General features: G+C 37.1%; 1 pseudogene; it reads right to left on the bottom strand.

The window, feature by feature from the left end:
- Positions 1-14,824: 14,824 nt before the first annotated feature.
- LOC124232456 (olfactory receptor 4C6-like) lies at positions 14,825-15,754 on the bottom strand (annotated as a pseudogene).
- Between the last annotated feature and the right edge of the window lie 621 nt (positions 15,755-16,375).

Raw genomic sequence — 16,375 nt, 5'->3', positions numbered from 1 at the left:
GCTTTAACTATGAGTATTGATTCAAGGTCTTCCTGTGTGGACCAAGATTTTTTGAGGAAAATAAAAAGCTTTCAAGTGATTGCGCCCTCTCCCATTGTCTGAGAATTAATGACTTTGCCGTATGATCTTGATCAAATCATGAACGTCTTGAAGCTTTTTTGTCATATGAAAATTAGAGTTAATAGACACTTCACGAAGTATATGTTTATGATATGTGTGTGCAAAATGTATATACATCTTAATTACTGAAAAATAATATCCCTATATAATGTTAAAATAATATATTTGGAGACTCTCTACTAAGAAAACACAGTTTTTTGATTTGGACACCAATTTGCACCCATTATTCCTGACCTCTTAAGTATCTTGGTTTGATTGTGCTTTAAGAAGAAATTATTTCTCCTATTTTAGGCTCATGGTCGCCATAATTTTATCTTCATTGTCAGTCAGGGCACATAAGACATTTGGGTAAATCACTGAGTTCGGCATTATTGAGGAAAATTACTATATATTTGAAATAATCTATTACTCATGTTAGATGCATGGCATCAAGTTTCACACCCTCTGGATCCAAATTTATGTGCTGCTTGTTATATTTCTATAACCTGAATAATCTTTACTCACATATGATTCTCATACCACTAATGTCCAGAGGTTTGTATTCTTGCAATTTTTATTACTCTTAAAACATAATTTAAAAAAATTATTTCAGACTTGCAACATAAAAATATTTCCCATTGTTCTACTCTATTCTTTATTTCTATACAGACATATCTATATAATTTCAACCATCGTGTAATATTATTATACTTTCTGATTTTCATTTTTGATTGTTAAAAGACTTTGTCCATGTGATTAAAGAGTATCCATAACACAGTTACCCATTTTAGTAACTGTAAATTAACACATCACAATCTCATAATATAAATCTTATAATTTATTCTTATTTAACTTGTTTCCAAATTTTCACCCTAATACAAACTTTTGAAGAAAGCTCTTCTCATTTATATCTTGTTGTTTATTTTTAATAATTTCATCAAAATAAATTTCTAGGAGATTGTGGCCATAAAATATGAATATTTTCAAGGTTTTTATAGCCTTTCAATTTGATTGTTTCAATATTTATTAGACACATTTTAATTATAGAGTGAATATATTTGCATAAAAATATCCAAAGTTAAAAGTAGATTGCAAGGTGAAAAAACCATCCTTCAAAAATTTATAATTAACCAATCCCACACTGCAGAAGTAACTGTTAGTTCTTTCCTCATTCTTTCAGGTTTTTCAGGGTTATACATATATATATGTCTGGTTAAATATCCCTTTTTATGCACAAATTGAATCATTTCCCATTGTTTCTAAAATAATAGCAATAAGGCACAAATTTCTAATAAAAAACTAACTTGGGGCATTATCTTATTTGCTTGGTTAATAGACTTAAAATTATGTTATATATTTCTTTGATTAATGGTAAAGTGTAATATTTTGTATAGTTTTACTTCTTATATTTCATCTGTTTTCAATTATGCATATCTTTTGTCAGTTAATTTTTTGATATCTTTAAGTTTTGAGCTCTTTTGGTATTTATTTTTAATTTTTTACAGTCAAATCTATCAATTTTTCTCCCCTTTCTAGTTTAGTTTATTACTTCAATTTGGGAGTTATCATCTTTCTTCTGTCTTATAATGTTCCTGTGTCTTTTAATATTAATGAGAAATGGTCTAGAATTTATTTCAGTATGTGTTTGGGGATATTCCTCCTCTTTCTGATCAATCACCAATCCTTCAATGAATCAATGAATCAATGTCAAATCATTATATATTTACTAAGAACCTACTCATCTGCAGTCACTACAGTGCATCATGGAAAGGCGTCTTCAACTTCTTTTTATTCAAGTTAGAGGGATAACATACTTCTAGATATGATAATTAATTACGTAAGAATGACACACAGTTGTATGTGATAATACCAAATGAATTTTGATTTCAACAGTAAAAAAGTTCCCTAGAGAATGAATTGATTGGCTAGTGAAGATTAAAAAATGAGAAAGAAGTGGAGTTACGCTTTAATTGTGTTAAACTGTAGTTTCCAACAGGGTTCTCTGAAACTCAAGTATTCAATAAGCTTATACTGGGTTTCCCTAACTAAATCAATATTTCAATATTAGTAACTTAAATTGTCCATTTACCTCTAATAAATATACACATCTAAATAAAACTTTGTTTCTTTGCAATCCAGCTAAAATAATATTACTTCAGTGTGATAAACTAGAGATGATATAAAAACTACACAAGATCTGATTGGCAGTTCCAATTATCTCTGACAACTATAAAAGAGAAAATGAATTAATGATTACTTAGTTTCAATCCACTAAGTTCATATGGGGATAAAGACAAAAGGGAGGGGACATTTTGCTGTGAAGAGAGAAGTTAGGTGAGAAGAGCGAGTAAAAAATCATAAGGGGAGAAGCATGCATTGCTTCAGGTGAACAGAGATGATCTCCATAAAAAGTAGTCCCATCAAATCAAAAAGTTGTAAAAGATACATTTGTAGGCAGATAACTTACAACCATGAAAGCCAGGCCATGTAATTCCATTTTATTTTATTTTCAATAAGGAAAGAGAAGATTTGGGGACATAAAGACAGAAAAGCAGCACTTGACAAGATGTATGCATTACATTCACATCAACCATACCTGGGGTTTTATCATTCAATTTAGCTATTATTTCCTACCACTCCTGAACCATCCTACCTCTCTGATTTTGGGGACATCACAGTAGTGAGCGTCCTATTTTCGCTTCCTTAATCCCTAATTTTTACTTTTACCTGTTGAAATTTTAACCAGTTCAAATTATATTTGATGCTAGAAGTCTTCCCGCTTTTTTCCAGGTAATTTGGACATCTGCCTCTGTCTTCTATGCTCCTATATTACTATGGGCTTTGTTAAATATATGCATTTAATTGGATACAGCAATCCTAGCTTATACATTATTCTTGTTCTTTAATCTTATCATTCATACAGATTTTCACTTTTCTTATTTCATTTAACCTGCACATTTTCTTGAAAGGTGAGTATGGCCACTTGCCTTGTTCTTTTTTTAAAGATTGGCACCTGAGCTAACACCTGTTGCCAATTTTCTTTTTCTTTTCTTTCTTCTTCTTCTCCACAAAGCCCCCCAGTACATAGTTGTATATTCTAGTTGCAGGTCCATCTGGCTGTGCTATGTGGAATGCTGCCTCAGCATGGCCTGATGAGCAGTGCCATGTCCACACCCAGGATCAGAACCAGCAAAACCCTGGGCTGCCGAAGCAGAGCGCACGAACTTAACCACTCAGCCACGGGGCCAGCCCCTGCCTTATTCTTTTCTATGTACAAAGCTTAACCTCTGATACAGAAAGTTTTACCAGGTACAGTCAGGCTATAAGTAGAGTGGATGCTACTGGATAGCTTCTCTCTCTAGATTCGCCCTCCGTGTCTTATAAAACACAAATCCCAATCATCGTGTAGATTGCATCCTAGAAAAGGCAAATCCTGAACCATCAGAGAAGGATGCCAATTGATATCTTAATTTCCTGTCCCAACTCCAAAATCAAATTCTGTAAACTGCACAGTGAGACAAATATCAAAGCAGACAACTAGATACCTAAGTGAATAATAGAAAAGAGGAGAAAAGGGCAGAGACTGAATGAAGTCAGAGCAAGAGAGAGGAGAGTGACAGTGAGCAGACACCATAGAAAGAAGAGTCAGAGGACAATACACAGAAAGATATAGAAAGGGGAGAGAATTAGAATTAATTCTAATAAAAATATTAGAAAAGCCAATTTGACCCAAGATTTCATAGAGAATTCAGCTTCTTTCTCCCTGACCACTGCACTATGACTTGCCCCCAAATCAGAGAGGAGATGAAGTTGTGGATCATGAGCAAGGGTTGCCAAGGAGCTTGAAAACTCAAGTGTATAGAAAGTGCAGCCATGTCTTATACTCTTTCCAACAAAACATCACCACTGACCTAAAACTCTTCAAATGAGGAGATGCCCAAGAAAAAAATTTCTGCCAAGCCGGCCTCAATGCCATGGTACAGATTAGTGCACACTTTGTGAACAGAGTTGCTTTTTTTTTTTTCTTGAGGAAGATTAGCCCTGAGCTAACATCCACCACCAATCCTCCTCTTTTTGCTGAGGAAGATTGGTCCTGAGCTAACATCCATGCCCATCCTCCTCTACTTTATATGTGGGATGCCTGCCACAGCATGGCTTGATAAGCGGTGCACAGGTCCACACCAGGGATCTGAGCGGGCGAACCCCAGGCCGCTGAAGCAGAGAGCATGAACCCAACCATTAAGCCACCTGGTGGCCCCTGAACAGAGATGCTTTTGAGAGGTAGTACTGCTTTTTGCTGAGGCTAGAGAAGACTTAGGAACCCTGGACCACCATAACCTTTCATTGGTAGAAATACTCTCCGCAGCTCCATCACTTCTTAGAAGACATACTGAGCACAGTTTCCATCCAGTCAGGGGTCAGCCTGGTGGGGTAATAATTAAGTTTGCATGCCCTGCTTCAGAAGCCCGGGGTTCGCCAATTCGGATCCCAGGTGTGGACCTGACACCACTTGTCAAGCCAAGCTGTGGCGACATCCCACATAAAATAGAGGAATATTGGCACAGATGTTAGCTTAGCAACAATCTTCCTCAAGCAAAAAGACGAAAATAGGCAACAGATGTTAGCTCAGGGCCAATCCTCCTCAGAAAAAAAAAAAATTCCATCAAATCAGTCTAGAGGAAGCAACATAAAAAAAATATTTCAGACAGACTGAAAAACTTACCTCTTTTCTTATGAGCAAGTAGATGACTTCCAATAAAGTATATTTTTTGTACCTTCAGTTATAATTTACTTAGAAGATAAATCTTATGATGCCTGGATAAAACACGCAATTATACTTCATGGAGATTTATCAGTGCTTTCTATCACAGGAGGTTATGGAGAAAGGAGGACTCTGCATGTGGCCATAAGTCACACAGTTCCTGCCCAGAAGCGATAGGTTAAACAAAACAATATTCATAATGGAGCAGGAGAGAGTGTCATGAAAAATAGGGGAAGTTTCTTAATTTAGTTCTTGGAAACCTTTTGGAGAAAAACATTCCTGTGTTTTGAGAGAGAAATCTCTGTGAAGACAGCTCTCTTCCTAGAGTCTGTCTTTTGGAAAAATATGAGTTAAGTGTTTTCTTTTTATAGCATTAGATATTTATAGTAATTCCCACAAAATTTGCAAGTGCCTTTTAGCCTCAGAAGCTCCAAGGAAACCATTACTCCCAACTCAGTCCCAAAGGATGTCCAATGAGCTACCTAGCACAGACAGTCCAATGGCAAAAGTAAACTTTGGACCCAGTTAGTTAAACTTCAGCTCACCAGGATTTGCAGGTGGAGAAACTCTGTTCCGTTTTCCATGTCATTTGCTTAAGCTCTTCTCTTCTAGAGGCATGAAAGTCTTTGAAGCCAGTTAAAGGCTTAGAAAGATGAAATATGTAAGGGAGACATGAGTCCTGGCCCCACCACTTATCTCTAAGTGAATTTAAGCAAGTTTTTCAACCTCTTTAATTTCCTGTTGTTTCTTTGTAAATGGCCACTAGTAATAGTCATTATTTATTTAAAAATTATTAATGTTAAGTTCTCCCATTTCTAATTTTATCTATGTTTTTAAATCAATGTAGAGAGGAAGATAGGAAAGGAGGAAAAGAGAAAAGGATTCTTAAATACTTGTCTTATGTATTTTCTTTTTCTTGTTAAAGATACATGCCTTTACACTTACAGGGAAGAAAGTTAGATATTTGCTTTTGGATGGTTGCAGCCTATTAAAGATGGGCTAGATTACATTACAACATTACTTTATTCCCTGGAAAACCATGTTAGTACCCAGCCGTCTGGCCTAAGAATTGCCTGCAAGGTATGACATTGCATGCTAGGTGCCTTAAATGAGGATGAATGAGAGGTCCAGGGTAGGAATGGAAGGAGAAAGATGGGAGACAAAATGAGGTGGGAGAATGCCATGAATAGATTGCACCATGCTTTGCAGTTTTACTGAAGTGTCTAGTGGCAGCCAACAAGTTCAAGTGTCTCATAGAAAAATCAGATCCCAACATCTGGCCTTTTTTGTTAAAAATGGACTAGAAGAATCCCTAGGAAGGTTTTGGTATGTTACGTAAAGTTTTTGAGCCTCAGTTTCCCCATCAATTAAACAGCAAAGTGAAGACTTACCTTTAAAATGTTTCTATAAATACTAAAATATATTACATTTGAAAGGAAAGAATGCCTGCCTCAGAAAGTGTAGAGGAAATATTTGCGCTTTTATTAACCAGACTTAAACATGAGGAATTGAGGACCAAGGAAGTGAAATAACTCACCTAGGGTCACACAGCTAATGAGTAACAGAACTGAGCCTAGAATCCAAATCTCTTAAGTACAATTCTAATGCTCTTTTTACTTTAATAAGGTACACAGTAGTGCCATAAGGTTTATTGGGCTAGAAAACAAGAGCAGTCCATGAATGAGTCCCTGCATTAAACTTCCATTAAAAAAGCCTGAAATTGACTCCCTACCTTTGAGGAAATGATTAAGCTTCCCAGTTCTGGTGGAAACATTTTGCAGAGGGTAGTTTCAAAGGAGACCATTAAACTGCCCAAAGGCTAGAAGCTGAGTCAATGATCTCTTGAAGTCCCTTCCAGCAATGAGTGAACTGTAGACTGAATGACTGGATTACCTAACTGGACTCCAGGTTCTGCTAAACCAATGCCAGGGTGTTATTGAATGCAGTTGACTATGGTAATTCAATCACGGAAACCACAAATGGGAATAGATGACAACTGAGGTTTTTACTAAGTTTGATTCACCTCTGTCTCACATGTAGTCTTGGGATGAATTGAGACCATAATTTAAACTCTGCTCATTTAAATTTATATCTTACTACAGTAGGATTTCCAGTGACTAATTCATAAACTCTGGCAGAAAATTAATATCATATACTCTTCTTCCTTGGGCCTGAAAGGGAAGACTAAGTAAAGAAAAAAATGATTATTTAGTATTTTTGTCCACAATACTCAATGAGTAAGTATTTTATTGGTGTTGATGTGCATGGGGAAAATGAAATATTTTACTGTAAATCATTTATTTCAGAAGCCCCTTGGCCACCTGAGATAAATGAAACTTGATTATGGAAATGACATGCAAGATGTGTCTAAATTGGAATGATCTCTGTATCAATTATTATTCAAATAGAATTATTTTGACTTGGGTAGTAGACAAAGGCAAGAAAATTCAGGTCACCAAGTGAATTAAAATATAATCCTCTCTTGAAACCTATTTTTTACTCTCAGATGTCTCTGGCTTCTATTCCTGTTGGAGGGGAAGAAAGTCAGCTTACTACACTTGCAGCTTTCATACTGGTTTTGCTAGTAACATTTTGTCTCAATAGGTCTCTTTGATTGTTCTCAAATAAAAGATACTCATTGCTGACTCCCTTATGGAATCTGGTGCCCCTTATTCTCCCATAGTTGATTGGCATGGGGTGGTCACCTGATCCAAGAGGAACTCATCCACAGGCAAGACTGGGTCAATTAGGTTTTATCTCTCAAGAAATTCACCAAATGACTCAAATTCTCTAGCAGATGGTCATGGATCATGTTAAATGATGGAGTCATGTGATACAGGTACACCTACAGTTGAGGTTCTGAGAATGTTCTGGGCTCTGCCCTTCCTGAGTCCTGATTGTTTTTTCCCAACAGTCACTGAGATCAGTGTCCTAAATATAAACTTCTTTTCACTTGAAATACTTGAATAAGTTTCTGTTCCTAATATCTAAGATATTTTTGTCCTCCCTTCAGAAAGGTTTTTTAAAGCATGGAGTGAATGGCAAGCAGTCTGATGGACTGGTTCTCTTTTCATTCTTTTTGGTGATTGGATTTCAAGTAAGCATAAAATCTCTTTTCAATTTACATGTGAGGATACTGAGTAGCCAAATCAGTGTTAAGGAGTGATCTCTTCTTGTTCTATTCAGAACCTTTGGATGTTGTAACAGTGCCTCTGAAGTTCCTAAATACTATGTCTTTAATGGCGTTTTACATCATAACTAATGATGCTTCATCGTATTGGACTGCCCATTAATACTGGCTTCCAATGACTCCATAAACAATATTTCCTTGATAATGAGCACAAATACAAATCTGTTGACCAGAGTCTGCAAGAAAATGTGAGCAATAATTCATTTCCCAGTCATGTTAAACTGACTGCTTAGAATTTTATACCATAAGTATGGAACTACTCACCTTCCAACCACGTTTTCCCTTGAGCTCTTTAAGCCATAATCACTGAATTCCTGGAAAGTGATGTCTTTCAACACTGACCACATCCCTGCCTTCCACACACCACCACCTGCAGGGAGGAGATGAAAGACCTGAGCCCAGACAAAGAACAGTGGTCCCATTCATATAAGTCATGTCCCTCATCACATGTGGTTTAAGAGCAAAACAGGAGAGCACAATGCCACCACATCCAGGGGAGGCAAGAAAGGGCCAGTCAGCATTGCAGAGCTAAAGTTTTAAAAGCCCTTGAAGGAGATAAGTACAGTAACCTCTGAACTGTCTGACATGTGACCTTGAGCCTGTGGAAGGGCTAGGGTGACCTCCTTTGTTTTCAGCAGGAAGGATGGGCAGGCTATAAGATGGTTGCCACCACCCCCACCATCTGCAGTGCTGTAGATGGTGGCACTGCAGTTAGACCATGAACAAGTGACTGCTGAGAATGGCCTACATACCTGCCCCACGTCAAGGGTCAGCAGGGGACCATTTATAGCCCATACCCTTGAACTTGTGCTGTGTCACCCAAAATGAGCATGTAAACCCCATTCTAGTAATCAACTTAGTATAATATTATAAAAGAAACAATGAACCAGCCTGTGGAAGCCATTTGCTTGCCAGACTGCCCTCCTGGAACCAAGGTTCTGGCCACAGAACCTGGGGTAAGTTCACAGCTACAGAATCCACAGCTTCCTGGGCTATCTGATTGGCCCCATGGGTGGAATAGAGTATCAAAGAGCACCCCAAAGAGAGAAAACAGAGATGATACTCATGCACTCTGGTGTGGGCTGGGGTGCCCCACCAGAAGGGTCTGCCCAGTCACAGACACTGGCAGAGAACATAGGAAATTTCACAGAAGATATTTCAAAGTGTGGAGCCAGGAACCGTGGCCCTGCTTGCCCAGATCTAAAGGCAGTACTAAGTAAAATATTGGTTCTTCTCATCTATGAACATAAAATGATAATCATGCAAATGACTTGGAGAAAGTGTTCCAAGCAGAGACAATAGCCTAGGTAAAGGCCCCAAAGCTAGAAAATACCTGACCTGTAAGAGGAACAGTCAGCTGCCAGAATAACCAGAGGAGTCAATGAAGAGTTGGTCATAAGAGAGGAGTTCAGAGAGCTGACAGGACAGCCAGATTATGGCTGCTGATTCTAGTAATTGTAAGGGCTTTAAATTTTACCTGAGTGATATGGAGAGCCATTGCAGAGTATTTAACAGAAGTGTGATATGATCTGACTCATGGTTTAAAGGATAATTCTGAGTGCTGTGTTGAGGATAGAGTATTAGAGGGTAAGAGGTATGAGGCAATTGTGATAATTCAGGTGAAAGATGATGACAACTTGGAACTAGGTAACAGGTCTAAAACTGATTAGAAGTGACGGAATTTGGGATGCACATTGAAGGTGGGGCCAACAAGATTTCCTGATAGACTAGATGTGCCATCGGTTGAAATAGAGAATGTTGTGAGTGGAGTACTTTTAAGGATAAAAGAGATAACAGATTTTTTTTCACAATGTAAATGACCCAGTAGAAAGGGAATGAAGAGGATATCAGAGCTATAGAAGAGATTTTTAGACCAATGTCTTCATGCAAGTGATAAGCAGATGAGGTCCAGTGCATGAGAAAAGAGGTTGTTTGCTTTTGGATAGGAGAATAGATAATGCATTTACAGGAGTAAGTAGCAAGGTAGCATGTAACTGGATGGGTGATGGCAGATTGGTAGATACAATCATAAGAGTTTATGAAAGTTTATCTTCTGATGTCTTAAATTTTCTCAATGAAATAGGAAGCAAGTTTATTTAATGTTTCCCAATAAGTCTGATACTTGCGGTAGCTTTTAGGCCAATATCCTCCTGAAAATTACAGCGCCATTTTATCCCTACATTGCTATCCTTTGTATCATGAGTAGTATTGAATTTTTCAACTCTAATATAAAGATAATCAAATGATTTACAATCTAATACTAGTAACAGCAAATTCTAATAAAAAAGGAGCAAGACCATATGGTATTTCTATTTTTTACTTTTTTAGAAATCTCCATGCTGTTTGACCAAGTGGCTGCACTACTTTGCATTCCCACCAGCATTATATGAGGGGTCCCTTTTCTCCACAACCTCTCCAACATTTGCTCTTTTCTGTCTTGTTAATTATAGCCATTCTGATGGGTGTAAGGTGATATCTCATTGTAGTTTTGATTTGCATTTCTCTAGTAATAATTGATGCCAAACATCTTCTCATGTGCCTGTATGCGTCTGTATATCTTCTTTCGAAAACTGTTTGTTCATATCCTCTGCCCATTTTTTGACCTGGTTGTTTGCTTTTTTTGTTGTTGAGCTGTATGAGCGCTTTATATATTTTGGAACTTAACCTCTTGTCAGATATATGATTTGAAAATATTTTCTCCCCGTTGGTGGGCTGTCTTTTGGTTTTGCTCATGATTTACTTTGCCTTGCAGAAACTTTTAATCTGATGTAGTGTCATTTGTTTGTTTTTTCTATTGTTTCCCTTGCCTGGTCAGACATCATACTTGAAAATATGCTTCTAAGACCCATGTTGAAGAGCATACTGCCTATGTTTTCTTCTAGAAGTTTCAAGATTTCAGGTCTTACATTCAAGTCTTTAAGCCATTTTGAGTTAATTTTTGTGTATGGTGTAAGATAATGGTCTATTTTCATTGTTTTGCATGTGGCTGTCCAGTTTTCTTAACACCATTTATTGAAGAGACTTTCTTTTCTCCATTGTATGTTCTTGGCTCCCTTGTCAAACATTAGTTATCCATAGATGTGTGGGTCTATTTCTGGGCTCTCAATTTTGTTCCATTGATCTCTGTGTCTGTTTTTGTGCCAGTAACTTGCTGTTTTGATTACTATAGCTTTATAGTATATTTCGAAGTCAGAGATTTTAACACTTGCAGATTTGTTCTTTTTTTCTCAGGATTGCTTTGGCTATTCAGAGTCTTTTGTTGTTCCATATACATTTTAGGATTCTTTGTTGTATTTCCACGAAGAATGTCACTGGCATTCTGATTGGGATTGCATTGAATCTGTAGATTGCTTTAGGAAATACGGACATTTTAATTATGTTAATTCTTCCATGGGCATGGAATATCTTTCCATTTCTCTGTGTCTCCTTTGACTTCTTTCAATAACGTCTTATCATTTTCACTGTATAGGTCTTCACCTCCTTGGCTAAATGTATTCCTAGATACTTTACTCTTTTTGTTGTAATTGTAAATGGGATTATATTCTTGATTTCCCTTTCTGCTAGTTCATTATTGGTATATAGAAATGCAGCTGATTTTTGTATGTTGATTTTGTACCCTGCAACTTTGCTGTAGTTATTGATTATTTCTAATGGTTTTCTGGTGGATTCTTTAATGTTCTTTATATTTAGAATAATGTCATTTGCAAACAGTGAGAGTTTCACTTCTTTCTTTGTAATTCAGATCCCTTTTATTTCTTTTTTTTGCCTAAAGGCTCTGGCCAAAACTTCCATTACTATCTTGAATAAGAGTGTCAAGAGTGGGCACCTATATAATCCAGCTATCCCACTACTGGGTATTTATCCAAAGAATATGAAATCAACAATTCAAAGAGATTTATGCACCCCTATGTTCATTGCAGCATTACTCACAGTAGCCAAGATGTGGAAGCAACCCAAGTGTCTATCAATGGGTGAATGGATAAAGAAGTTGTAGTGTGTGTATGTATATATATGTATGTATATATATATACATACATATATATACATTGGAATACTACTCAGTCATAAAAAAGACAAAATTGTGCCATTTGCAGCAACATGGATGAACCTTGAGGGTATTATGCTAAGCGAAATAAGCCAGACAGAAAGATAGTCACCACATGATTTCACTCATATGTGGAAGATAAGCACATGGACAAGGAGAACAGATTAGTGGTTACCAGAAGAGGGAAGAGGGTTGGGCAGGGTAAAAGGGCACATATCCATAGTGACGGATAAAACTAGAATATTGGTGCAGTCTATACAGAAACTGATTTATAACAACATACTCCTGAAATTACACAATGTTATAAGCCAATATGACATCAATAAAATAATTAATTTTGTTTTTAAATTTTAAAAAGGAGTCAGATCAAGATTTGATTAGAAGTCAGACTGTTGAAAAAAAAGGCATTGAGCTGCTGAGTAACATGCGATGAGTAAGTTATTAAATTGGAATTAATTTAGGGGACCTATAGAACAGACAAGAGGAGAAATTTGTGGAATTTGATGGGTAATAATTTCAGTGTGAAAGTTCAGAATAGTTCTTATCAATGTAATAGAAGGCATAGATTCTAGACCTACTTTGATACTAGGAAAATTTTCAAAAAGATCACAAATACTTAAATTTATAGATCTCATTATGATCCTTTCAGTTATTTCATTCTATAATTAAAATAGAAAATGATCATTACAAGGCTCTTACAGAGATCAACATTATTACACTGTCATAGGCATTTTCTTCTTCTTTGAAGTGAAATAAGGTGAATAATTGTAAAGTGAATCCAGAAATTTAATTTTAAGATGTTGTAAGCTGGCAGTGATGTAGGAAAAAGTTAAATGGAAGCTCTGTGCAAAGATTTTTGATGCCAAGTTGCTGTGTCATCTGTAACCTCATGAAGGATTTGATTTTTAATTATTATACAAATAGAGTCATTTTGACATCCATGCTCTTCTGAGCTTGAGAGTTAAAAAATAATAGCATTCCCTGATCAGGACCCTGCTTATCTTTCACATCTCTACTTGGACCACATTCCCTGTAGTCCACTGTGCACTGATTACCCTGATCTTACTTTACATTAGTTCCTACCATAGAGTTTCTGCACAAGGTTTTCTCTTTTGCCTTAATTGTTCTTCCCACTGTAATGCTAAAGAATGGTTCCACCTCATCATTCCAATCTTGGTTTAGAAATCATCACTTAGAAAAGCCCCCAGATCCACCCAAGTAGAGTTACCCACTCACACATACAGCACTCCATTACAATTTTTTGAGATTCGCTTATCACTCTATGACTTTACTTTCATTTGTATATGCTGTTCATCTCCTGCGCTAGAACACAAGCTCCAGGACAGAAAGGAAACATATTGTCTCATCCATCGCTATATACTCAGATCCTAGAAGAGTATCTGAGACTTTGTAAAATTCTGCAAATACATTTCAATAAATAAATTAACCTAATTAAAAATGGTTGGTGGTAATCGATGCTGGATATCTATTCCATATATGCAGTTTGAATTTAAAAATAAAAATCTTTATTTAAATATTGTTTGAACTACTGTAACTAATATGGCAATTATTGTATTGATATATATTATATTTTTCCAAGAAAACCATAACAGAATACTGAATCATGCTATGACCTTAGCTTTCCCATATACTTAGTCAAGGGAGGCAGTTTAGAAGGCATTAGTGTCTCTCTATCGACAACCAAAGAAAGATCTGGGAGAAAATAAATATCCTTTAGATTTAGAAACCCAAATTTAGAATGTAACAGCAAGAATCATTCTCCCATAGTTTAAAAAAATAGATCCATTGAATTGCACTTTTTTTTTCCATAAAGAATAGATATATTCAAGATACAGACACCAGATTCTGAAGTTTCTTGACTCCAGCATGATGAATTCTTATTCTGCTTCTCAAAAGGATGGAAAAAGGTAGTGGACAATTTTGGTAAAGTGGTGGCCTCCATGTTGAATAGCAAATTACTAATCTAAGATTGTACTAGCTTCCAAAAGGAAATTTGACAGCAGGAAAATTCTAATTTTATAATTATTTATCCTTCCCTACTTCTTACCCAACCTACAAAATTGAAAATATCCCCAAAAAGTCTCTTTTAGACTTATATTCATTCAATAATATTTATTAGCCAGCTAGTAGTTGGCTGGCAGTGTTCTACCCACAGCATGACTGAAGAAACATAATCCCTGCCCTTACAGGGATTATAATCATGCAGGGAAAACAGAGAAGATAAAAGTCAAGAAAAAATTTTTTAAAGTATAGTTTGTGATAATTGATATTAAGGATACAATGAGCTGAAGAGCTAGAGAATAACAGAGGTGAATGATTAGAGAAATTAGTCAGGGAAGACTTGACTAAGGAGGTGGGAGTTGATCTGAAGATGGAAAAAATGAGATGGAGCCAGCCAAACAAAATATTCGAAAAAGAATTTCAGCAGTGATCAGAGTAAGACCAAAAGCCCTAAACTGGGAAAGGCTTGAATTATTCAAAAGACAGGTTAAAAAATAGAGAGAGAGGGAGTGGCCAGACTCATGTGAGAAAAGAGATGGAGTACAAAATGTCCTGAGGAGGTAAGCAACAACTTGATTGCGGTATCTTAACGTGATGTGCATGCTTAGAACATGCCCTTGACTGCTGTGTGCCCAATGGATTGCACTGAATGGGGAGAGAAAGACCTCAATGTCCTTGTAGGAAAGATTTGTTCTTAGCATGTAAGCTAGTGACCATCCAGGGTCCCCTGTTTCACCCACAGTTTCCTCATGGCATTTTTCACCTGTGTATTCCTCAAGGTATAGATCAAGGGATTTAACATGGATGTGACAATGGTAAAGAACACAGCTATCGCCTGTCTATGGAGTAAATGGCCACAGGAGTTAGGTACAAGAAAATACATGGTAAAGAATAAAACAACCACTGTAAGGTGGGAGACACAGGTGGAGAGAGCCTTATGCTGCCCTTCAGAGCTCTAAGACTTCAGAGAGCAGAGGATCACCATGTAAGAGGCAATGAGGATAAGAAGATAAGGAAGAGGATAAGGTCACACACATCACGCCAGTGTTGAAGATGACTAAGAGGCCCAGGTTGTGGAGGTCCATGCAGGCGAGTTTCAACAATGGAAACAAATCACACATAAAGTAATCAATGACATCGGAGCCACAGAAAGTTATTTGATACATGAAGAAAAGCTGTATTGTTGCATGCATGGTTCCCCCAGTGAGGCCCCTTCCAGCAACAGGCAACACACTCAAGGGCTCAAGATGGTTATGCAGTGCAGGGGCTTACAGGTGGCCACATATGATTGTAGGCCATGACAATGAGAAGGATGATCCCCAGACCACCAAAGAAATGCTCTGCAAAGAGCTGGGCCATGCAGCCTTTGAGGGTGATGATAGTGCTCTCAGAGAGGGAGTCCACAGTCATCTTGAGGGTGACAATAGAAAAGTAGGTGGCATCCATTAGGGACAAGGGAGTAAGGAAAAGATACAAAGGTGATCTGATTTGTGATCATGGTTACCACAGTGAGTAGGTTTCCTAAAACTGTGGACACATACATGATTAGAAACACAGCAGAGAGTATTTTCAGCAGGACAGGATTCTTTGCGATGTCCAAAAGAATGAATTCAGTCACACTGTTTGGATTCTCCATTTACTGTGGGCTGATGTAAGCACATTGCTCTGCAATGGAAAATCTACAAAGTAATAGTGTTTTGAACTAGTAATCACTGAGTGTATTGGACATTTTTGCACTCTATCTCACACCCTCTTGACTTACTTTTTTCTCTAGCTATTGATACAGCAGCCAGCTGCTGACAATTATAGCCTGACAACAGCTTTTTCCTACTTATCCCCCCAACAACACCTTCTCTCCTCAGCGTATCTCTTGCTGTCTGTCCTGGTATGTGCTGCTTGAGATGCTTAGAAGACTCTGCTTCATCATTCTGGTGCACACACACACCTGGAAAGATGAAGGAATTAACACAGTTTAAGGACACCCTGGATCATTGATAGATATAAGCCGGTGGATAAATGGTAACAAGCTTAACAGAATCTTGGATTAACTTTCTTTCCTTCGTGTTTCACTCTCCTCATTCACTGCCTCCATTCCGTTTCCCCAAATAAACTACCTACATACAAGCCCTTCTATCAGCCTCTGCTTTTTGGAAAACTCAAGCTAGGAAGCTGACTTCCACTTATCACTTGACACACCCAAGAACTAAGAACTTGGAACATTTCATGCAAATTCTTAGTCATTTATTCCATATACTTA

The sequence above is a fragment of the Equus quagga genome, unplaced genomic scaffold (assembly GCF_021613505.1).
Source record: "Equus quagga isolate Etosha38 unplaced genomic scaffold, UCLA_HA_Equagga_1.0 HiC_scaffold_6315_RagTag, whole genome shotgun sequence".
Taxonomy (NCBI): domain Eukaryota; kingdom Metazoa; phylum Chordata; class Mammalia; order Perissodactyla; family Equidae; genus Equus; species Equus quagga.
Note: the sequence above shows the minus strand (reverse complement) of the source record. Positions and strands in the feature narration are given on the sequence as shown.